This window comes from Cupressus sempervirens, chromosome 6, assembly GCF_028749045.1.
Source record: "Cupressus sempervirens isolate cs-2001-9-10 chromosome 6, ASM2874904v1, whole genome shotgun sequence".
NCBI lineage: Eukaryota > Viridiplantae > Streptophyta > Pinopsida > Cupressales > Cupressaceae > Cupressus > Cupressus sempervirens.
This window is the reverse complement of record NC_143123.1, coordinates 177,119,272-177,140,230: the sequence shown is the minus strand read 5'-3', so window position 1 is coordinate 177,140,230 and position 20,959 is coordinate 177,119,272.

The window sequence follows — 20,959 nt, the reverse complement described above, 5'->3', positions numbered from 1 at the left end:
GATAATAGGAAGCCCAAATCTTACTCTTGCAAATTATTATTGTTTTAGTTGTGTATTTATGGTACTAAGGGGAGTATCCTTTATCATTTATTATGTTGACATCTTAGTGTGTTAGATAGAAACACTTGGTGCTTTTTGTTGAGTTGTCATTTTGCATGATGCTTAAGGACATGAATCCTTTCAAACTCCTCCTGTGGAAAGCTAATCTAGGATAAAATCCAAGGTTCTAGGCAATCTTGCAAGCTACTCGAATCCACCCAGTAGAAGAAAAATGTGAGTGTTCATGAGGAGGCCTTTGCTAGTTCGAACCAATTTTGGATAAGATGATCAATCTGGTTGCTATTTCAAAATTAACCACAAAAAGAGATATATTTTTGGCATTTTCTATTTTTAAATCAATGCAATCTAATAATGAAGCTATATGAATTCCTAATTGAACCAAGGGTTAGCAAAAAAAATAATGAATATAGGGTAACAAGAAGTTTAATCAAATGACTTGAAAAGTAAATCCGTAACAGACATAAGTCATAGAAATAACATGTTTGCAAGTTAAGTCTTTGAACAGATTGGTAGGTAACCAATTGAAATAGGAGTGACACTTCTTCAATTCCATTGATGCAATCATCAATGGGAATTCAGTAACCATAAGATGTTTCATTTTTCATTAGATCACAAGGCCATGTAAAGTGCACTCATGCAAGACAAAAAGCTATGCAAGAATAATAGGGTGATCTTTTCTCAGACTAAGTACATCAGCAAAATTTGTAAACATGTAGCAAACACTAGAATTAAAGATCACTAAATCAAAATAATGCAATAAAACTATTGGCTCCATTATATTCCATGAACATACATTCACAAATATAATACACTTAGGAAAGAATAGCTACACTCTGAATGAGAGTATTGATAGCATATATTATTGCATCAAAATAATAGTGGCCTGAAATACATATTACATTCCTAAATTTATAGGAAATCTTCTCCTCAATTTGTGTTGAGAGTGAGATATCTCTTTATGCAAATATATGTTTTTAAGCTAATAAAAAAAATCGATTTATGTACAAACTGACCCTCTAACTAGTCCTTAGTAAAACTCCATCCTTATTTATATTATTAAATGGATGCATGAGCCTTTACATGTCTTAAAACAAAGAAAGCATGAGAAAATGTGAAGAATAAAGCCATTAGATGGTATAGGAGTGTTTGGAAGTGCCAAAAATAGAAGCCCAACTTTCATTGGATGTTCGTAGTAGTTAAATTGTCATTAGAATGCATTTTCAGTGCATGGAAAGCTCTAAATTTGGAACTAGTAGTCAACTGTCGGTGCACCTCTAACTTCTTCAAAGACTTCTAGCACACCTTAGAGGAAGTGCACCTTTGAAGAAGTGCACCTTTTGCACCTAGCGCACCTGGGCACCTCAAAATCTAGTGCACCTCAGAAGCAGGACCAAAAGATGTAAAATTTATCAAGTGTCAAAACTAAAATTCTAGCTTTTGGGTTTTGTTCCCCTTTAGACCAGAGCTATGCCTGAGTATTTACTCTTGAATTTCTCTATAATCTCAATGACTTGGGTTGCATCTAGAAAATCCAAAGCTTCATATTTTTCCTTAACTTTTTTCCTATAGTTGCCCACCTTGATACCAGTCTTAGCAAAATCTCCAAATTTTACATCCAAATCTAATAATGCCTCTTCAATCCTAAATGCATGTCTAATATCATCATTAGTGGAAGCTTCTTCAAAATTATTCCAAAACTATTCAACAACTACCTCTATAGTCATCAATATATCCCTTGAATCATCTTCAAAAATTTCTAAACACACATCACTATAATGTTTCTCTACCTCCAAAATTTGTTCTTGGGTTTGATCCTTGAGCTTATGAATATCTACATGTAATGTTTCCATTACTTTATTTCCATATACAATCTTCTCTATCCAATCATCAATTTTATCTAACTCATTTTCTATATATACATCCATTAACATCTGATATCATTGACCCTTGATTGACTATAATGCTTACAGATCTTTACCCCAGGTATGCACTTTGTCCATTGACCCAAAATCCTAGTTCAATATAGCCACTAGTTTATCTCCATTATTCTTCATATGGTGTAGTAGTTTAAGATTTCCTTGTATAATCTATACACCTTTCTCTTCAAAACTTTCTCAGCAATGCTAACAAGCCTTCAAAAATAGATCAAGTTGAACATTCTCCTTATCCCTTTTCTCAAGTGCCACATTTAAAGACTCTTTAGGATTCTCAAGATCTAGTGGACCAAATACTTCATTTAGATATCCCCTTAGGATATCTAAGTTCCTAAACACTTATTTGATTCCTATCATCACCATTAATTTGGCAGTATCCATGGTGGGTTTCCAAAGCACAACCTTTCTGATTTGATAATATTTTGGAGTCAAGTCCTCAATTTCTACATGTAGAGGAGGGATAGCAACATGGGCAAACAAGTGTTGATTCTGATCACTCATTACAAAGGCCAATGTTCATGTATCTTTTGTGGGTGACTCAGGCTTCTTGAGAGCTTCAATTAATCTTCTCATTCCCTCTTCCTTAGTAGAATATTGCTACCTTTTGTTTCTAATCACCACCTCTTTCCTCAACCATCTCAGTGTATGTTCCATCAGAGATTTTACTTTTGAAGAAGAAGGAATTTTTTCTGCTAGTTCTTTTCCCTTATCACTCCTCTCTGAAGTCTTCTCCTTTTGTGAGAGATCCACATTGGGAGTCTTTGTATCTATCGAGTCCACATTTCTCACCTCTATGTCTTGGGAAATCTACTAAGGCTACTCACATATTTGTCCTTCCTTAGACACTTCATCAGAGGGTATTTTTTGTGGCTCTTCTTCTTGTTTAGGCTGCACTTGTTCATTTTTACCTAGAGGAAGAAGAGTAACAAAACCTTTATCCAAGCAAGATAAATCTTGACTTGATAATGGTGGAGCACTTGAAGCTCCTAGTGACTGAGGTGAAAATTGACTCCAATCCTGTTGTGGAGGTTGATTTTTTGGAGTATCCCTTACTTTATTGCCCACCAACTTAGTTCCTAAAGGCATGAAATCAAAATTTGACATCTGAAAGACATCAGCCCATTCATCCTCCTATTCATCAATCCATTGCTATAGCTCATCCTCCAAAGTCATAGGCTAAATAGGTTGTGTGGGAATGGATGGTTGTATAATGGTGGAGCTTCTTCTCTATTCTAACTCTATCATGCTAGTAAGATGATTCCTCTAACTCAAAGGGAGGTTATCTTCTTTGTCTTTATCATCCCCTTCTGGAATGACCTCCACCATTGATGGAAAAGGGATAACGTTTCTAATCACCTTTTGTCTCCTCTTGACTAGAGTTCTGATCTTTCTTCTCTTGGGAGCAGATGGGGAGGCTTGCACCTCTTGTTTAGGAGGAGACACTTCTTGTACTTCTATTTTAGTTCATTTCCCTAGTTCTAGTAGTAGCATTTGAGGATTATCTTGAGCTTGCATGACTTCCACATTCTCTGATCCTTGTAGATTCTTTACCCCTTCTTCTAGCTCAATTTTTTGGGAAGAAATTATTTTCCTCTTGCCCTTACCCTTCTGAGCCCTATAGTATCCAACTTCTCTATCAAGTTGGTGCACTATTTTTGGCCTTATTGGGGACCAAGCTATGAATGTTGGCACTGTAACCTTTGGATGGGTAGGTTATAGCTTGGAAAATTAAAATTTGAGGAATTGGATCTAGCTTGAAAGGTCTTTTGATCCAATCCTTGATCAATTAGATGATGTGTCTCACCTATGATTAATATCTAAATTTCCCCCTTTATCGATCTCCGCATTCATGATAGGTCGATCAAATATCTTATCTCTATTGTACAAGAGATATAAGACATACTTGGGGTCTTGTTGCACTATCTTTAAAGGTACCTTTATCTTTAATGCGCTTTATGCCAGATAGAGAGTCACCCTATAATAATCCCTTATTCAAATTTCCTAGTCATCCACTGCATTCATCTAATGATCCTCTATTGCATCTTCATGTTGAAATTGTTTCCCCGCTAAACACTGCACTCTTCCAATGTTATCAAAACAAGGACAAGGAGAGTTATATTCCTCCAAGGAATACTAATCCCACTTAGACTCAAAGGTTGGAATATCCTATTTCTAGACCACACTAAATGGTCCTATAGTAATGGGCCATACCCAAGTTTTCTTATGTTTCTTCCTTACTCTTTCATATGCAGACAAAAGTTGTCATGCAATCTCTAGCAATATAAGCCTATTAGATGGATACCTAGGGAGCTTCTTTGGATTGACAGTCATACCTACTACCATCAAATACGTGAATGTTTTAAATTGGACATAATGGGTGCCAATTTCTATAATCTTTTTTGCTACCTCATCTAACCTCGTTTTCACATAATCCCCTTCAATGAACCAAATGATTGTGAAAATGAAGGCATCATTCACTATTTTGTACTCCTTACTGTGCTCTAAAAGATTTTTCTTCACTAGTTGTCGATATACTATATAAGGCCATGTGTTTGCATCTTGCATGCTGCCCCTTTTGAACAATCTTGGATAGTCGGTTGCTCTTGTAGTTAAAAGGTACACCAAATAGGATGTCATATAGAACTTCTAATTGTTCTTTACTGCCACCAATTTCTCATCCAAGTTCTCACTGAGAATCGAAGCCCACTCAATTGGTATCTTCACTATTCTAATGGTCTTAATGAAATGCACCATCCATATGTTTAGGTGTCCTAATGCCGGTAACCCCATGACTCTACACAAAAGTACTATAGAATATCTGATATCATCTTTCATATCGCCCCTTGTCATGTCCACTTTGTCTATTTTGTGTCCAAGAGGAGTCTTCTCAATGAGATACAAGGATTGAATGATTTCATATGCTTCCTCTCCATGTTCTCTATACCATCTCTTTGCCTGATGATATGTCAATCTGATATACTAGTCTACTCATAGCAGATGAAATACCTTCTCTATGTTCTTAGTTCTTAGATCTAGCACGATCTCTCTAGCTATACGTTTCACAACTCTTTCTTCAGAGACATAGTTCTCTACTAATGGCATGATAATTTCTAAAGACTGTACCAATATCAGGTCTGAAACTATGTTGACTAGCCCTAATCTGGTAAGAGAAGATATTATTAGAGACCTCTCGTTTGGTTTGTTGCATAGAACTAGGAAAGCATTCCAATAAATATGATCATGTTCAATGTCCTAGATTTTTTAATACTCATCTTGGAAGTGTGATTTTTCTGAAACACCTTGAAACTTGAAAACAACTAGTTTTGGGACCATCTTTGTAGTGAGGGAGGACTAGAAATAAGCCATTGAATCTACACAAAATCAACATCCATTAGTCTAGAGGTGGAAAAAACTAACATAAACCTTAATGATGAAAAAAAAAACCCAAAAACCCTAATTTTCACAAAACTATTAAAAACACCAAAAACTCATTTGAAAAACAAAATTGCACACCTTGTGCACCTCATAGGTGCACCAGGTGTACAATTTCTATTCAAAAATTTATTAAGGATGCGCATCTAGCACACCTAATGGGGTGCGCTAGATGTGCAACCTTATAAAATGCAAAGGGAAGTCAAAGTGTTAAAGGGGTGCATACTTAGTGCACCTTGGGGGTGCGCTATGTGCACACACTTTCTTCACTTAAAGGAAGGCTTGGACTGATTAAAGGTGTGCAACTATGCACCTTTGATAGGTGCCTAGTAGCACACCTTTCACTAGCTAAAGTGGTGTTAGTTTAGCTTTCTTTGATGTTATTTTTAAGTCTAAGTTTAATAGAAAAAAGGTGCACACTTTGCACACCTCAAGGAGTGTAGAGATGTGGGAGAGTGGAGCTAGAAGTGGTAAATGAAGGTGAGGAGAGGGGCAGGGGGTCCCAAGGTTTATAGGATTGAGATGTAGCTCACCTCTTGGAGGTTAGCATCTATGCATTTCTAAGGGTTATGCTCTTCCCTTTGTGATTTAGTGCACCTAGTGTGGTGTCCTAGGTGCACTAGTGCACATCTTTACATGAAAATATGACTTTTCTCCTTTAGAGCATAGTTTCTAAGAATCTAGGTTTCTAGGTAGAGACCCTAACTTAGGTAACAACACTATCAAAAACCCTAAAAATACTTAGACCCCAGACTAGGGATCTAGAAAGATAAAAAATAAAGTAGGGGGTCCCCATTTCTAGGTGAAATGGGGCATGCATTGTGAAACTGCAATACTTTCTTATATGTCTTCTCTTTTGATACATGTGACACTTTCTTTGGGTCATGATGCTTCTTTATACTTGATTCTTCAATTTTTTCCCAAACCTTTATTACATTTTGGAGTGCTTCCTTTCTTTGACCTCTAGTCACTAGGGCCACATTTTCTTGTATGTTGAAATTCATCTTGCAAGTGTCCACCAATTCTTTTCTTTCCTTATCAGTGTAGTCTAACCTTATCTTAGAGCATCATTTAACATGCCATTTCATTCAATGATTCCTTCTTCCATTTGTCACAAATTATTGTATCCATTTCACTGGTTACCAAAGGTTTTATGTTTGGCACGGATCTATTAAATGTCCTCATTCTTAACAAAACACAATTTACCATCTTGTCCTTATTTTATTTGTTGAACTATGTAAAGATATTTTTTAGTTTATTTTAATTTCCATTGTGCATGATATCATCTAAAATATTCTTGAAAATAAGATTCTTACCTTCCTTTGTCAATTTTAGAATCTTAGTATATGTTTCCTTTTTTGGGGTTGGAGGCTTCTTCTTTTCCTTCTTTGTAATATTCCTCTTGTATGTCTCTACCATTGTAGGTTTCATATTCATGGGGATTCTTCTACTAATGGCTTCCTTGCTAATTTAGGCTTAGGTGAAGACTCTTATCTGATCTCTTGGGCTAAAGGTTGAGGGCTCTCCTCACCTTCTTGTATTTGTTCTTCCTCTTCTTCTCTTGCTTCTTCTTCATCAACCTATATAGAGCATTAAATTTTACTCTTTTTCTTCTTCCTCTTTCTTATTGTATCTATATATTGTTTCTCCCTTAGTTATTTTAGTATCTCCTTAGTTAGTCTAATTTTTTTCCTTTTAGAGTTAATGAGCATAGTCATAAATATCTCAATGTATTTTCGTACTGATTCTTCACAAACTTTATATGGTGTTTCTATTAGCCAATGGGTTTAGGGTTGAACCACTTGTACAATACACATATTTGTATTTTCCAGGAAATATATTTCTTGCTTGTAGTCTTCAACAAATCTCAAGGGTATATTTTCCCTTTGTTTCATTTCCAACTAGAACTTCTTGAAGTGCCCATCAAGTAGTCTAGGACCTTCACCTTCCAACTTATTGTACATACTAGTGATTTTCACAATAAAATGAGTTTTGGTATTCCATTGAAATTTTAGAAATCAAGGGAATTCTTTTCTAAAGAAAAAAAAAGGTCACTAGTATAGGTCCATACTGGAATATGTGTGCACTATTATCCCTCTAATTTATTTTTTGTATATTCTCTAGTAGTTTCATTTACAACCATTAGCTTAGATCAAGTGGGGTATGTTGTGTGTTCCATTATGATTTTTTGTGTTTCATACATTGATCTTCTTGGCATGCTATTAACCCTACAGGATTGATAGAGCCATTATGTGATCACCATTGTTGCATACTTCAACTTCTAGTCAATGATGTCCTTTATTAAACAGATGCATGCTAGAGTAATGAATAATGATGCTGCACATGTGAAAACTCAAGTTTGAGTTGTTGCTAGCAAGAGTCTAGTTTAATTTTAGTTGTGTCATGGAGTTATAGTTATAATAAATGACTAACTATAGATCTTTCTCTTACATCCAATTATTTGTCTAGAGTAGTCCACTTGTCCATTACTCTTGTTGTGATGTCAAATCCTCTTAGCATGCTGTCAAACTCCTAATAGTTTTTTGCCAATATCCTTAGTAATATTTTATGAATGTAGGTTTTTCATTCAACTATATAAATAGGCTTCCACTATTCAATAATATCAAGGTGCTAGTTCTTCTTCTCTTGTCTATTTTCTTCTTGTTTATTGCATCTTAGTTTTTCAATATGGTATCATATCCAAGTTTGAGATTCATTTAGTGGTGAAGATGCAATATATTTTTGCAAAAGGAGCTACAACAAGTGATATCAGCTAGTGTGTTGATCTAATTGGCCATATTGGAAAAGAGTACACATTGTGACAGTACTCTCAAGTGTAAGGATTTTTTTTTTTGGTAAAAATTTATTGTTGGTTTTCTCTTGTTATGGCCAATCTTGTAGATTCTTATCTAACTAAATCAAATAAGTTGTATGGTACCAATTATGTTAATTGGAAGTTTAAGATGCAGACTCTAATGGAGATGCATTATGTTTGGGCCATTGTAAATGGTAAAGAGGCCAAGCCTACATCAACACTAGCTATTATCCAAGATTGGAAGAAAAGAGAATTAAAACTCAAGATTGTCTTATGCATGTTAGCAAAAGATTTAGTTATCCCTCACATAAGAGATATTACTGCTTCTAGTGGTACATGGTCTTCTTTGAAAGGTTTGGATAAGATTAAAAACTCAAATAGATTTTTTTATAGATAAAATTACTATCCATTAAAATGAAATGAAATTAAAGTGTTAGTGAATTACTATCAAGAGTTAAGGAATTGAGGGATAAGCTAGCTGATGTTGGTGAACAAGTATCTAGTAATGATTTAGTAACATTTACTTTGAATTAGAATGGTTAGTGACTATCAAGTTTTCATTATTGGTTTGGCAGCAATAGAAAATAGAACTTCTTTTGAGAATTTGATAGGTATCCTTCTACAAGAAGAGGAGAGAAAGACACACGTGAATAATAGATCTCAAAGTGTAGAGTTAGCTTTGATGATGAAAGACAAGAAGCCATATAAAGGAAATCAAAGGTCAAAGAATAGAGAATAGGATAAGTTTGACAAACAAAGGAACAAAGAAGAAAAAAGTATCATGATGGGGAAGCATCACAATCAAATGTAAAGAAAAATAGAAATTGCAATCATTGTGGAAAACTTGGTCATTATGCATATGAATGTTACAAAAAGAAAAATAATGAGTCCAAAAAAAATAAATATAAGGGTAATTTTGTGAATAGAAATGATAAAAAAAATCATAACCTTCGTGATTTAAATTTGTTTGTCTTTGACTATGCTCTTTCGGCTAAATCAAGTGATTGTAATGATTGGTTTATAGATTTGGGGCATCAATCCACATGTCATGTCATACAAATTGGTAAAAAAAAATTCAAGAGAAAGATAATGGTAGAAAGATCTATTTAGGAGATAATAGGTCACATGATGTAAAATGATATGGTGATATAAGTGCACAACTACCTAATGGTCATGTAAAGAAACTTTCTAATGTTATGTATGTCTCAATTTTTAAGAAGAATTTGATATTAGTTAAACAAAAATTTCTAATTAGGGTCTAATAGTTGAATTCTTGAAGACATGTTGTCAAGTTAAAGATGTGGAAAATCATAATAATGTGATTGTTGAAGGAATTGGGATGGGAGGTTTATATAAAGTTGATGTCAAAATGGAAAGTCATCATACAATGATTGCTACATGTGTATCTACTAAAGATATATGGCATAAGAGGTATAGTCATTTAAATTTAAAAGATCTATTTTCTCTACAAAGAAAAGAGATGATGCAAGGTCTTCCAATATTTAAGGATAAACAAATCAATTGCCATGGATGTGCATTAAGAAAATAACATAGAAATGAATTTTGAATAAGAACCAATGTGAATGAAATAACTGTTCTTGAATCAGTGCATTTAGATGTGTGTGGTCCTATGCAAATCCAATCACTTGGGGAGAATCTTACTTTCTTATACTTGTTGATGATTACACTAGATACATTTGGATATATTTCTTAAGGAATAAGAGTGAAGTTTTTGAACGTTTCAAATAATTCAAAACAAATGTAGAAAAAGAACAACTCATAATGTTAAGGTTCTTAGATCAGATCAAGGGGCCAAAATATAATTTTGAAATTTTTGTAAAATATTGTAAAGATAATGGCATTATTAAGTAATATACATTTTCCCATGGTTCTAAACAAAATGGTGTAGTTGAAAGAAAAAAAAATAGAACAATTGTTGAATGTGCTAGGAGTATGTTGAAAGGAAAGAATCTATCTAATAATGTGTGGGCTAAAGAATTAATACGACTATGTATTTTTTAATTAGAAGATCTGCCAAGTATCTTTTAAACAAAACTCATTATGGAACTCTTCTTGGAATAAAGCCAATTGTGACTCATTTGAGATTTTTTGGAAGCAAGGCATATTGTCATATTCCAAAAGATAATAGAATAAAACTTGATGCAAAGTCATTCAAATGCATATTTTTTGGTTATTGTATTGAGCACAAGGCCTTCAAGATGTATAATCCTACTACTTATAAGGTATTTTCTAGTAGAGATGTTTTATTTCATGAATTTGCAAATGATGTTCAAGAAGAAGAAAAGTGGACAAAACCATTTCATTGAAACTACTTGAAGAAGACAATGAAAGTTCAAATATTGTAGATCAAAAAACTCATGATCAAAGTGGGCATGGTACAAGTCAAGTTGTGGCCACTCAATCCAATAATGAAACATTAAAAACATCTACAAGAAAATCCAAGGAACCAATACATAATAATGATTATGGTTTAATGAATCAAGTAATGGGTGTACAAATGGACCTAAATTTTATGAAGAAGCTAAGAATCATAAAGAATGGATGAATGCAATGCATGAAAAATGTGTTTCAATTATTAATAATGAAACTTAGGAACTAAATGAAAAACAGACATGTAAAATTCCTATTGGTTGTAAATGGTTGTTCAAAACAAAGTTTAATACTGATGGCACTGTCGATAAATTCAAAGTTAGATTAGTTGCAAAAGGGTATTCACAGAAGGAAGGAATTTATTATGAAGATAATTTTGCATTAGTAGCTAAAATGAATACTATTAGACTAATGATTTCACTTGCTACTAAATTTGATTGGGTTCTTCATCAAATAGATGTTCAACATTTTTAAATGGTGATTTAAGAGAAGACATTTATCTTGTTCAACATAACTGTTTTTTAAAATAGGGCATTTGGTGTGTAAGTTTAAAAAGGAATTATATGTCCACAAACAAGCACCAAGATCATGGCATGAGAAAAATTATAGATTATTCTTTCAATGAGGATATATTAAGAGTAAAAATGATCCAAATTTGTACATAAAGAATGATGAACATGAGAATGTGATTTTGACTTCTTTGTATGTGGATGACTTAATCATAACAAGAAGTTTTATAGAGTTGATTGATCCAATCAAGGTATCTCTATCACAAGAATTTTAAATGAAGTATATTGGAAAGATACATTATTGCTTCAAAATTGAAGTGTGGAAACAAAATGGTAAGACTTTGATTACTCAAAGTAAGTATGCAAAGAAGTTAATCCAATAGTTTATATGCAGGATTGTACATCAATGTGTACTCCATTGGAACAAAATTTTAAGTTATCTTGTGATAGTGACACTTCATAAGTCATTAGGAAATTGTATAGGAAGATGGTGGGAAGTCTAAACTATTTGACCACTACAAGACCTGATATTTCATATTCTATCAACATACTTAGCTAATTCATGGCTAATCCTCTCATGGTCCATTGGAATGCAACAAAAAGAGTTCTTCGATACCTAAAAGGCACTATATCTTTTGGAATTGAATATACTAACCATTTGAATGTTGAGTTGATAGGTTACTCTAATTTTGATTGGGAAGGAGGCCTACATGATCATAAATCAACAACTAGTTATGCATTCAACATAGGATCCAAAGTTCTCTCTTGGAGTAGAAACAAACAACCAACTATTTCTCTTTCATATATTGAAGCTAAGTACAAAGCATTATATAGTACTTCCTATGAAGAAATTTAACTAAGGAGAATTCTTGAAGATATGGGACAAAAGCAAGAAGGGCCTTCTTCAATCAAGTGTGACAATCAAAGTACAATCAAACTTACAAGAAATCCTATTTATCATGCAAGTTCAAAACATATTGAAACAAAATATCATTTTGTAAGAGATAAAATTTAGTCTCAAGAGATAGAGTTGAACTATTGGAATACCAATTATAATATAGTTGATATATTCACCAAGTCATTGGAAAATATAAAGTTTGTACCTTTTAGAGAGTTTTTGAGGGTGAAACAAAATTTGGTTATTCATTAAGGGGGAGTGTTATAATAATTAATTTTGAGTTGTTGGTAGCAAGAATCTAGTTTAATTGTAGTTGTGCCATAGAGTTCCAATTAGAATAAATGACTAACTATATATCTTTCTCTTAGATCTAGTTAGCTATCTAGAGTAGTCCACTTGTCCATTATTCTTGTTATTGTCTCGAATCCTCTTAGTGTGTTGTCAAACTCTTAACAATTTTTTGTCAATATCCTTTGTGATATTCTAGGAATGTAGGTTATTCATTCAACTATATAAATAGGCTACCATTATTCAATAATATCAAGTTGCAAGTTCTTCTTCTCTTGTTTATTTTTTTTTCTTGTGTATTGCATCTCTATTTTTCAATAATACATCCATAATAGTGTCATCCTATAAATTTGGTTACTCCTATAGGTGAATTTTTTGTTATTGGTAGTTGTATTCTAGTTTTATTAAACCCTCTGACTCTCTCAATCACTTCCTTCATGATCTTGTAAGGTTTGTCAAGCCACATGTAATGATCATGCATCCTACTAAGCACCAATCAAACCCAATCTTCCCAAAATAAGTTGGAGATATCCATGGCATGGGATAGTGTAGTTTCCTTCATATCTTTGAATTTAGGCTTCAATGCCCCATCTTGACAGAATGATTGATGCATTTCTCTAATTTCTCTGCTACCCAACCCACATATCTTAGCCTTTGAATATGTACTTACATTCTCAAAAGGAGGACATTTCCTAGGAGTGTGGAGAGGGCTCCCATAATTTCCTTTTCATTGGCTCTCACTATAATAGGCATGAAGACTAGTGGTTCACTTTCATTTCCATTGACCAACACAACTTTATACAGTTCCTCTACTGGTGTTAGATTGATAAAATGCTCCATTTATCTTTTTGTACTTTCCTTCACTGACCTATCTCTTAGGTTACTTTTAACTTTTTTCTCATATTTTCACAAAAATGTCACAATGATACCACACTTGGCATCTAGGTTTTCATAAATATAAAATTTCAAGAGATTTTAGGTTCACATAGATATAATCCCATTGTGATGTGCCTATTCATATATATATAAGAGTAATGTTGGGGTTCCAATGGTAAACACATCTCACACCTACTTGTTACTTTGTGTAATTAATGATTTGTGACACATCATCCAACAGTCAAGATCTTAGAGATAACCTATCTTATTTTCATAGGTAAAGCATGTAACATTGGTGACCAAAACACTAGTTATCTAAGGCATCATGCCTCAAGACTTACCGGTTTGAATACGAGAACTGATGCAAGGTTTATCTTGCTTCCATAACCCCCTAATCTTTTCTAGATTAGTTTTATTTGTAAAACTTACCATCATTAATGAGCTCACAACCTTTGCACGCTTAACTTCAACTTCTTCCAATTTCTTCTTGGTCCATACCATGGTGAAGTCCTTGTTGACTTGCTCAATGTTAATGAACTTATCCCTTCCTTTCTTATCATGATGTTGGCATTAAATAGGTTTGTATTTGGTCGAGACTTATTTGGTAATAAGACCAATATTATGACATCTATAACATGTCATATATATATCATCCCATTCTCTAGTGTTTTTCTTGTGAATGTTCCTTAGCTTGTAGTGGAATACAAGATGACCATCATTCCCACAGGTAGAGAAAACTTGCACAATGCACTTGACCTACCCTCTTGTGCACTATGTCCATACTAGTGGTAGATGTTGGAGTAGCCTTTCTAGGCATGCTAAGTACTGAGCACTACATCCCTATGATAATAAGCATTTTATGTATGTCATAATTTACCATAATAGTAATATAAGTAGCTTTTTTAGATGTCTTTCCTCTATATGTCATTCTCTTGTTCCTCCTAAAGTTTATGTCTTTTTTTCTCGAAGACTATCCTTTATTTGTTTTTCTTATCCCTTCAAATCTTAGACAAATTGAACTCTCAATCTTTCTTTGAGCACTGAGTGACTCTTCTAGCTTCCTAGATCTTTCATTAGACTCCATCAATATTTTATTCTTTTATTTCTTGTCCTTCAATTCATCCATAGCTTATGTACTTTCTCCTCCATCTACTTACCTTCTCCAATTATCACTTCTAATTGTTCTATTTGTCATGACATTATTCATGAAAAAAAGTGTTTTCTTGTTTGTTGTAGGGGTGTTCATATTTCATCATAGTCATTTCTTCATCCTTTACTCTCAATAAATCTTCAACTTGCTACTTTTCTTCATGAGTTATATTCAATTCTTTAGTGACTTGATTTTTTTTTTTTTTTCCAAAAATGACATCTCCCTCCCTCCCTCCCTCCCTCCCTCCCTCCCTCCCTCCCTCCCTCTCTCTCTCTCTCTCTCTCTCTCTCTCTCTCTCTCTCTCTCTCTCTCTCTCTCTCTCTCTCTCTCACACACACACACACACACACACACACACACACACACACACACACACACAAACACACACACACACACACACACACACACACACACACACACACATCCTAAGCTTCACTCCTTATTACTGCTAACTCTTATCCCTTCTTCATCATCCTGATTCTTATAGTTGAATTCTCATTATCAATCATGAGTTTTGATATTTCTTCTTCAAATTCTTCAGAGCCACTTTACTCTTTTAGATTTTCTATTATTTCTTAATTGATTTTCATCTAACTTCTTCATTAGTTTATTTCTCATTGTTAGTGATTCTCTCAAATTTTCTTTCAAGTCCTCAATAGTCTCTAAAGCATCATCAAAATATCTTTTAATTCTAATTATTTCCATTTGATCTTCCCTCAAGATATGAGGCTTGTCATTGCTAGGGTTTGTGCTCCAATACCAATTTTTAGTCCCAACTAGTACTGAGAGGGGGCTAAATCAATACAAACTTTCCTACTAGTTACAATAAAAATCTTATTTTCTAAAATTGCTACCAGTCCCTTAACTAGTAAGATGATAATAAATGTACTATAATAAAGCCATATAAGATCACACAAAAAGGCATACGTCAATGACACAAGTATTTATTCATGGAAACCCTTGATGTAAGGGTGAAAACCATGGTGGAAGTAATATACTCACTATCCTTTCCTTTCAAGTAAAAGGGTGCCATGTTAAAGGCTTACATATGTTCCTTTTGAGAACTCATCCTATTAGGAATGAATATAATCTATTAAGATCACAAAATCCTACTAAGGATACATTGTGAAAGGATTTTAGATCTCTTTTTGAGAGATACCTTGTTAGAAAATTTTAAAGATTTTCATGGAAGTCTTCCTTGCTAAAGGCTTACAATAGTTGTAGTGGTAAGAAATCAAACTAAAGATTTAGAGATAATATTATGGCACACCTTTCGTTGTTGATCATAGATTACCTATGAATATTATGTGATCTTATCCTTATGATTTGGATTAAGTATGTGAATGCTCCTTGTTCACCTCTTCCTCTTTGTGCTTGTGCACTAATCTATTATTTTGCTCTTTGGTTTCCCTTCTGAAATATACTATTCTTCGATAGATATTCTCTGAGAAACAATCTTTTCATCAAAAACAACTTCAACAATGAATTTCAAGTGTCCTTATATACACTCATACTATTTGGGCATTGAAACCCTAAAATTATATCACTTAAAACATGTTTTAAAAATTTGTAATCTACAAGCAAGCTAGTCACAAAAATTCCATGACAACCTATACATAAGTTCCTATTCATGTAGGATTTTATGTCCTCCTATAATTCTATATCTAGACATGTGTCCTTGCATCCTTTAATTGCTTCTCACTGTGTGCATGTCACATTATCAAACTATCCTCTATCCCTATCACATTATCAATAACTCAACTTAGATGGTACATTATCAGCTAACCTCTTTGCCTCTCTTTGATCATAGCCTTGATTGCACAATTCCTTTTGTCAAGATTAGTATGCCAATCTACTGGTAGTTATGTTACCTTGAAATGCTTTTTTCTCTTGTTAACTAGTTTCCAATCAATAAAAACACTCTAAGTCTTGGATAATTCTTAGGTCTTTTTGATGGTACTCTATAGCCATCATCATTTTCTAGTTCAATCATGCAAGTGTGACTTCTTAAGTCCACAAAATTCAATAAAAACCATCTTTATATCCATGTAGATTCATTTCCAAACAAATTAATACCCTTCAAATTGTTTAACCATCACCTCTCATAGGTGGCATTATGTTGGAGGCATTTTATTGAATAGGTAGTTTGCAAAGTCAAGGTCTCTTCCACAAGTTAATCTAATTTTATTTGAAAATTCTCTATAAATAGCAAACTAGTACATTGAGATTGCATATGTTTAAGGCATTTCATCCAACTTATCACATAATGAAGTTCAAGTTTCACATGTGGTATGTTTGTCTATTGGGACATTATCATGAGGCATTAGGTCAAGAAATTCATGCATAATCTTTAAATGGGAAACATTTACAAATGCCTTATAACCTTCTTGGTGGGTCATAGCCATTCATATGCTCACTAATTTTCTCAAATATTTTTGGCAATCCTCACATTGCTTGAACAACTTGCGAGTGCAAGTTGATTCAATTGATGAATGCCAACTACCCATTGAGCCTACTAAATATCATAGTCATGAGCTTAGAAGCCAAAGGCTAAGGCACACTGCTAGCATTCTACCTATTTTTTCTAATGCAAACAAGTGATCCTCAGAGATTAGTAATAAAATCTAACAGGATTTCCCAATCAACAAATGATTCCCACAACTTAGAGGGAGAGATTTGGTCCATACCTCTATTGAGAGTTCTCCCATCATTGATCACCACTTTTTTCTCTATTGTGGCCGCAGTTATGAAATATGTGATGATGCATTTTTTTTCAATAGTGCATGTGATTATCAAAAGATAGATGAACTTAGGGACTATTCTACAAAAAATTCAAATTCAAACAAAATGCCTTCCTAAAAAATGTTGTTATAAATTTAGACCAAATGTATTAGTGTGACAATCACCTAGTCAAAAGTTATAATAATGCAAATTTGACCACCTAAAAATATTTCTATTTAAAAACTTAAAAAACTCTAATTATTTATAAACATAAATGGCTTGGCAAATGTAAGAATTGAAACTAGGCATGATAAATGTTTGTGAATTGTAAAATGTAGAGACACTTTATTTATCAAGAGACTCATCTAATCACGATCTTTGACATCACAAAAAGGGCCACCTGGAATTTTGCCAAATTGATCACCTATAGATTAGAATAGATTGGCTTCATATTTGATCTTGAAAGCATAGAAAATCATCATGTAGACCTAAAACTTGAGACCTAGGTTCTCTCTGATATGTAAAATACATCAATACAACTTAAACCTTATGAAAACTGTAGAACAAGAATTAGTATGCAAAGAACATTAACAAATAAAGTAAATATTCACAAACCAAAAACTAAATTCACATATATGCTTAGACAAAGAAAGCAAACCAGAAGTGCAAACCTCACAAGAGAAAACACTCCATGCTTTCTGAATTTTGTAGATGTGTCCTTTTGCTGTGGATGCATGCTCAAGATGCTAAAAAGCTGCTTCAATGGAGATGGGTAATGGAAAATTGGTAGCTTTGTGAGCTCTCAATTTGGCATTATAAGGGTATGGTTGATGGCTTTGGTTCTCAAAATAGCATGGTAACTTTAGCTCAAAGATTGTTGATGAAATGGCTTGGGATGGGATTCAATTTATAGGCTAAGGGGTAGAGGGATGGAGGGCTTAGATGCAAGGATTGATGAAGGCTTAAGGAGGGCTAGGATGCACTCAAAGGAGAGCACATGGATTGTGCTTGTTTAGCACCAATGGGAAGGTGACACTTGTCACAAGGAGGATGAGTGTGAGAGGGTAGGGTAAAGGGTTGGTTAAAGGCATGATGAGTGGGGTTGAGTATGTAAGAGGGATGTAAGAGGAATGAGTGTGGAAGAGGGAAGAGTGTGGAAGATGGGTGTAAGAGTCATGAGTGGGATTGTAAGAGTCTTTATGTTTTGTAAGAGCACTCATGACTTAGTGGTTGGGTTTTTTGAGGGGAGACTTTGGTTTGGATTAGGAAAGTCTTAAACTTGTTTAATGAATGTGACAACATTAGGGGGTGGATTAGGCTTGGGTTTAGGATTAGATTAGGGATGTTAGAGATGTGCAAGTGGATGGCATTAATGAGGGTGGGTGAGTTAGTGGCTAAGCTTGTTTAGTATGGGTGGATGGGGTGGATTAGGCTAAATGGAGGATTAGAGATAGGTTAGGGGTTTTTGAATTTGAGGATTTCATTTATCAAATAGATTTATTTAATAAATGGGGATTTTTGGAATTAGATAGGAGAAAAGGATTTAATTGATAAATAATAGATTATTTGATTTATCAATTAGGACTATAGATGATTAATTAAATTAATCAACTAGGGGATGACAAAGGATTAATTAAATAGAAATTTAATTAATAATGCCTTTTTAGATAACTAAATAGGATTACTGAAATAGTGTAATCAAATTTAGGTGTCTACATTTTGCCCCTCTTTGACATAGTGTTGAGACAACACTATTTCAAAGAAGTTCGAATGAAGACAACACGAAGAAGATGTTTTAGCAACAAGGTTGCCCCAGTCTCGGATAAGAAGAGGAGAGACTAGACTTAGATGATGCCCCCTCAAGAAGGCGGCGGGGAGAGAAATGAGGCTCGATGACTTCTTGAAAAGTACAAGAAATTGAGATGAGCTGAGATGCAGGTTGGCAAAGAGAAGGGGCTGAATTAGCTCAAACTCTCACTATGGGAGAATGATAAAGGGAAATCAAAGGCACAATAGTAAAGCAAGCTTAAGACTTTTCAGGATTGGGGGGGGGGGAATGGAGGAGCAGAGCGCTATAAAAGGAATCCATGGTAGGGAGATGGATGATAGAATGATAAAGCTGATGCAACAGGATTTCAAAGAGTCAGACTGGCGGAAGATGGGTTTCGGAGATCCCTAGGACTAGGATTGTGGATCTCGAAAGATGAGGCTTGGTGGATTGATTTGATTGGTGGATCCCTAAGACTAGGATTGTGGATCCCTAAACCTAAGCGTGAGGAATGATTCAAAGAGATACTGATGCATAAGCTGGGGTAGGAGCGACAGATGTAGGATATGGATGGGGGATAATGGAGATGAAGGGAATCCATTGAAGCTTTTTGAGCGGGGGGATACTTCAAAGAGAAGTGCCACCATGTAGTTGAGCACTAGATTTGCTATAGGACTATTGGTTAATTTCCAAGGTTATCAAGAACATCAAGGCTTTTTCACCAACCGTCCAAAGGACTGACGAACTGACTCAAAACAAACACATAAGGATTGCCCCAGTATCGCACATGAATCCCAGAGGAAGCAGCATGGAAACGACACTAGGTAACCCACAAGCAGAAAAAGAAAACAAGAAAAAGACCTGATCAAGACCTTATGCTCTAATTGCCCCATTTGCAGCATACCATGATATGGAAGATCATGGCAACCTTGAGGAGGGAACAAGGAGATTGCTTGGAAAAGATATTTCAAGACCCAAAAGGGAAGATCCCAAATCAAAAGAAAGCGAAAATCCAAAAGAGAACTATTTGCCAATGAGATGGTTAGGATGAGGTACTAATGGACCAAGATCAGACATGAGGACAGCTATATCCTACAAGGATCTATCAGAGAGCACCTAAGCTGATGGGTCTGGATGACTGATGCGTCTGGCAAGCTGAACTAAGAAGGATACCACTTTGGTGACAGGAGATCTAGCTAAAGGATGCATTGGAATATCTAACCAAGGTGTGCGATGTGTGCAAGATGTTGACCAAGGATGAACTAACACGAAAGCCGGATAGATACAATGATACTAAGCTAAAGAGGATGTACAAGCTGAAAGACCAAGATATGTTACAAATGTACAAGTCTGTCCATGTTTTGTTTTTTTTTTTTTTTTGTGAGATGGAAATGTTTGTGAAGGATGGGATGTCTATAATAGTTGATAGGTGGATAGGTAGATGGTTTGTGAAAAGCTTAAGGAAAATGGGATTCTGTGTGTGCATGTGATAGGATACAGGCTAGGATACAAGATTATTTACAAGCTGGAATATGGTACAAGCTTTGGACAAGATTCGAATATATACAAGGTATGGTACAAGATTTACAAGGTATAATACAAGCTTTGGTACAAGATTTACAAGCTGTACAGGAGGTATTGACAAGCTCCATCAAATTTTGGATATTTGATTGGAACACTAAGGGAACAAGCAGGTGTTTTATGGGATGGTGGGTGGATGGATGAGGGATAGGATAGTGATAGATAATGGATTAGTCTTTAGCACACAAGGCACCTGAATTACCAGGTTTTCACCAAGGTACCTATCCAAGGTGCTTGAATTGCCAAGTTTTCACCATTGGACGCTTATTTCTCTTTACAATTTTTTTGTATTTTTCAAAAGCTGGGTATACCAAAGATCTTCAATCATAGAACTTCTTGAGATGAATGATGTTAGTGGGATCATTCAAGAGTTCTCCTTCTGGTGTAGATAATTGATAGGCTCCGAAGCCAAAGGAGGTAGTAACCACATAGGGACCAAGCCATGTAGGTTCAAACTTGCCTTTCTTTTCTCGATCTGCTTGGACTTTCATATTTTCTTTGAGGACCATATCACCTGGCTGAAAGTGTCGTGGGAG